We start from the raw sequence: 6,000 nt of genomic DNA on the forward strand, positions 1-6,000 counted from the left end.
GAATCTTTAAATAATCTTTGGTTTAAAAGAATATGACTATTCCGCTTCCAATATTGAATTCTACCAAATGAGTTCAATACAAATATGTAATTCAGTTTTTCTCCAAAAATCTAGATTGATAAGTTTTATTCGAAATATCCAAAACACAATATGATCTTTGTATATGAATATGTATGTATATATATATGATATGTGTTCCAAAGATCAAATACCTAATATAATATTTTTCAAAAAATATCCCTCAATAATATATATAGTTATGGGCTCTAAGGATATTTAATCAAGTGGTTTTGTAATATCAAAAATATCGAGTCTTTAAATGAATACACACTTGAATAAAAAATATTTAACCATTGGCAAAACTTTTCTCAAGTAGTGATCTTTTCAAAACAGTCTATTTGTATATAAGTACACTCAAGATCAATCTCTCAAATAATATTCAATAATAGATTTTGAGATAAAAAACTCTTCGAGAATAAGTAGTAACAAACAGATCGATTTACCAAACCTTAATACCAAGTTTAATGCACAACAATCGTTAGAATGCCTTTTGAAGATCAATGTAGCCTTAGCTCAAATTTGACGTATAAGCTTTGAAATCCCAAGTAAGAATTCAACAGTGTGTTCAATGCTCTCCCAAGTTGTGCTAAATGTTCAGTACACTCAATCTTATGCCAAAGGTTTTTTTTTTTTTTTTTTGGCACTAGGGTTTAGAGGTTGATTATATAGGTAATCTCGGCTTAGGATAAGTCCTGACTGTTGGATCAAATTGATCAAGTGTATAACCTGCATTTTCTCTCTCTAAAAATCAAATTTTTAAACTTCCCACAAGTTCAAACATATGAGGTCTCGGGTTCAGATGACTGAAGTTCCTTAAAGCTTTGAAAAACTGAACTGGACACAAGGTCAGACATCTGAAGTTGGGGTTCAGACTTCTAAAGTTGCGGATTCAGACGACTGAAGTCCAGATTCAGTCTTTTGATGTGCTTCTGCCTGTTTCTGTGTTTCTCCAATAAATCTTCAGACGACTAAACTTAATCTTCGGTCTTTTGAAGAAATTCTTCAGACGACTGAGCGTAGACTTCGGTCTTCTGAACAATACACTTTCTAGTTTTTTTTCATTTTAGTTTCAAAAATCTTTTTTCCTCTCTTTCTTTGCCCTTTTATAAAATATTTTTCGAGGTTTTAAAAAAGGTCTCTAAGTCCATAAATATCCCCTAAAGATTTTCATGAGATGCATGAGTCCTAAGGTCAATTTAGGGTATATTTTGAGCTTTGAATTAAATCATGTGAAATATGTAAATACATTCAGTTCTAAATACCCATTCCCATGACGATTTTGAACTTGTCGCTTGCATCTTCATTCTTCTACTCTTTTAGTTTCATGGATTGTGCCAAGATCTACATACTTTAATCTTTATGGTTTCCATGACTTTCTAGTCTTCCGTGCATGTTAAATATTGTTCATGTTCACAATCTCAATGCACAGATCAAATACCAAGTGATTTGTCATTATCGAAACAGGATTGGACTCATAGAGGCAACATGTTCGGTGTCACTTTTACATTTCCAACATTATGTGCTTGATTTAATTTCCCTGTTGAATATATAGCATATCTGATTAACACTACATTGTATCTGTTTGAGAAATACTGAAATTGTGTGCATGAACTGAAAATTGTTTAATATATCATATCTACAATTTCATATATACTTGGACTGCTCCTAGGTTGCATTACACTGTTGCTAGATTAGTTTAACCTTGGAGGAAATTTTTAAATCTCCAATTCCCCCCCCCCCCCCTCTTGGGATTGCACCAAAGTTAACAAATTGTAAGTGTGATATTTAATCTTTTTGGGATTTTTCATTATGTGCATAGGGACCTATGGTTAGTCTACGGCCTAGCCTTTTCAATTTAGCCTAAAAACCTGGCGTCGGTCAACCAAAGTCTTTTCTATGATCATTGAGCTTATTGAACCTTGTGTGAATAAGTTGTGGCATTTTATCTTGGGGGTATTAGTTCCTATGGGTCAATATATGGTCTCTTAAGCATTAAACCCTATCATGCATGCAGATGCATTATTACAGACTATAATAATTATTACAAATCCAAGAATAATAAATGCATTTATAAATAAAGATGAACACATCTTCTTCTTTGCTCTTCATATTTCCATGGAATATGCTAGGGGTATATGCTTTTTAAGTTCCTTCTATCTTCCATTCCTTTTATCACATGTGCATGTTAAGATATAGACCTATTCAAACACTAGATGCACATGTGAGAAACATGTGTTTTTTCAACATCCAAACAGGGATTGAATTCAAAAAGTCAACAATCTCCTCTTTTTTGATAATGACAAACGCACTAGAGCAAAATGGGTTCAGACTAAAAAGACTCCTCCTAAAAATATGCATAAAATAAATATAAGCAGTAAAACTCAAGCATATCTAAGACAAAAGATATTTCAAATTAATTATGCATTTAGTTTTTTGCGTTTAAAGCACATTTAAGCTCAAACCATTCAAATTATGAGTATAAAAGATATGCAACATTTTGCTCAAACAATTCTCCCCCTTTTGGCATCAAAAAAAGGGTTAAGCTAAGAAGAAGAAAAAAACTTTGGGCATTTAAAATTTCTTAGCTTAAAAAATATTTTATTTTCATGACACAAAAATATAAAACGAAATGGCATATGTCATGAATCATTTAAGCACACATGTAAGAAACAAAATATGTCTCACGTAAGATCATTTCTTGCCAAGAAAAATATAAAAATATATGAATATAAATATATATATATATATATATTTATATTTATATATTCCCCTTTTGATATTATCATGAAGTACTGGGGGTGTGTTTACTGAAAAAGAAACTTTAAAGATAATGCAAGTACTATTTTTTTGGTATTTCATTTAAGTACATAACTAATCATGACCAGAAAAACACAACCACAACGATCCTAAAGATATCAAAGAATTTAAAACAAGGATATTATGGCAACACAGATGATTGTGGCAAAACTACATATATTAACTTAATATATTCAATAAAAACAATACACTTAAACACATGCCACAATGAATTTCAATAAATATCTAAGCTTTAAAAAACATTATGAGCATAGCAAGATAGAATTTTCATTTTAGATGTTCCCCCTATCAATTGGAGCACGAGATTAGATGAACACAATTGCTTATACTAACCAAAGATTAACTTCATTAAGCAGGCCAAGCAGTATAAACAATTATTTTTACACTCCTTAAGCCAACTATACTGAATATGTATCAACTATATTTATCACCTGATCAGTGTAGTTGTCCCTGTAGACAATAGATGCATCAGAAAATGTATATTAAGGCATACTTAAGAGTTGATGACCCAAAAACATTCCATATCAAATCATAACGCATCAAAACGCAGGATATAATGTTCATGGTTTTCAGAAGAGCCTCAATATTAAATAAAAAAATAAAATAAAAATAAAATAAAATAAAAAACATAGCAATACATGTGAGTCCTTTAAGTTCTTTCTATAGGGAAGGTGCTTAGCTCCTCTAAATGTTTGATGACTATGTAAGGATGGTTAATATTCAATTAGGTTTCACTTATTCTTTCAAAAACATTTTACATTTATTTTATCATAATCATCTTTGTACACGATTTTATTTTGGGAAAATATTTCGAAATTCCAGCAACATGTTGTCTGTAAATTGGATATTTTCCTATAAAACATGTACCTGATAGCTAGTTGTTTTCAACAAAATATTCATACAAATCATGCAACAACCTAAAATTTCTACCAGTATGCAATTCTCATCACTGCATCTGCCATGCAGGAGGCATTCTAGACTAAGCAAGGAATCAGGTAACAATTATCAATTAAAAAAAATAATATATCCATCAAAGAATATAAATAGTAAAGAGCATTGGATAGATTTGCATTCAGTACAGTGTTGTTATTCATTAAGGCATATAAAATATGATCATGAGAGCATTTTAATTTAATAGTCATGAAAGATAAATGCTCCCTCTAAGTTAAGCACTCAACCAAATAATGTCATTTCTATTTTTCAAATTCTTTAGCTAAGTGTTTTAAGATTTTCAATGATTCAGACTCGACTTTACATGATTAGGCTTAGAGGACCAAAAAGTAAATGAATATTTCTTTCAATGTCATAAGCCTAAGATGCCTCTTCTCTTATGAATTTCAATATGTAAGAGGCCCCAAGTTGGAATGGCTTTTGATTTAAATTGCATGTGTATAGGTCTCCTTTAATTTTATGCATTCTTCTAGATTAAGACCTAGTGCAGCCAACTTAGCCATTCAACTTATCTTCTAAGGATATAAAGCTCTAATGGGTTTAACTTAAAGTTTAAGAGCTTATGAAAGAAATGTGAATAAATACTCTTTAAAATTAAATCATTAATAAGTTCAGAAGAGTATTTTGGAAGTAGCAGGACATTCTTCGAAATATTTTCATGCTAGTTAATACGTCCACACCCTTTTGGCAAAGAGCAGCTAGGGGTAAATGATATTTTTAGAACAGTACTCTTTGGAAGATGGAAAGTATCCTTTAGATATGATCATACTTAGGAGCAAGGATACGAACAGGTGAATAGATGAAACCTAACTGAATGTGATCATGGTTTGGTTCGGATTTCCTATGGAGGTGATAGGTGAATTAAGACTAGAGAGTTTTAACATTTAAAGTTCAAAGGGAATCTTTTGATTTAACAATGAAACTTGAATCCCTTAGTGAATGCTCCCTAATTTGATTGTAAAATGATGTCCTACGACAAGCACCAGAAATATTTGGAATTTATGATCATTTGTGCTTACACCTAGAGTGATGACTAAGTTTTGATCCAGACCCTTATGTTCAAATAATGTCTATAGTGAAGAATGGTGTATGACAAGACGAATTCCCTAAAACTCAATTATGTGCAATGGACACCAGTTGCTTAACTTAAGATGTTTATCTTTAAGCATGAGTTAAGCATTTAGAATTATTTACCTGGCAAAGATGTCATGTCCAATTAGAAGTGGATGCAAATATTCAGTTTTTATATTTTAACCCCGAACCACTCCCTAAGCCTACAGTCATCACAACCCTTAAACCTAGGTACTAAGGAAGAATTAAATAATTAAGTAATATTAATTTAAATCCATTTTTCCTTAGGTCCTACGGGGTTCACCTTCATGATAACCCACATCATTTCCTTTTCTAAGCCACTGGCACTTCTAGATAAACAATTAAACCAAACGTGCCCTTTCATTTTATGGTGCAAGCAAGTTTTGAATAAACGTGAAAGATTGTGCTTACATACCCAATTTTTACTAGATGAGGCATAAAAAATTTTATGACTATGGGATTTATAAAGTGAACTCTTTTTGAAAGATTTATTCCTTTTACCTCCTAAGGGTTTATCATGATTCTTCTTTTCATTTCCTTCCAAGAAGTTAATATTCAATATCTTCTCAATCTTTTTCTTCTCTAAAATAGCATGATTTTTTTTTCAATTTTTCCAACTGCATTGTCAACTTCTTATGTTTTTTCTTAAACAAATTTTCCCGCTTAAACACCTGAACTAGAAACTTATGCATTTTAAACAAAATCTTTTCTAGTTCTTCAGAGGAAGGCATGCTCTTAACAGCAAATTTATTACATGATTCATTAAAAGATATATCACAATTATTATATGAATCATTGCATGCTTGTTCAACAGGACTATCACAAAAGTATCAAATGATTCATCATACGATATACTACAATATTTTTCATGAGAATCATCGCATACATCATTAATAGTATTATCAACAGATGATTCAACATATGACACAACACAACATTCAGCATAAGAATCATCAATTGAGCTAAAGTGAGAATCATATGCCTCCACATTGATTACTTGCTCATAATTTACCTCCTCCTGATCATATGGAGTTAAAGTGCTCGGAGTAGTAGACTCCTCCTCTTTGCCTTTTACATATC

This window comes from Malania oleifera, chromosome 2, assembly GCF_029873635.1.
Source record: "Malania oleifera isolate guangnan ecotype guangnan chromosome 2, ASM2987363v1, whole genome shotgun sequence".
In the NCBI taxonomy this organism is placed as follows: Eukaryota; Viridiplantae; Streptophyta; class Magnoliopsida; order Santalales; family Ximeniaceae; genus Malania; species Malania oleifera.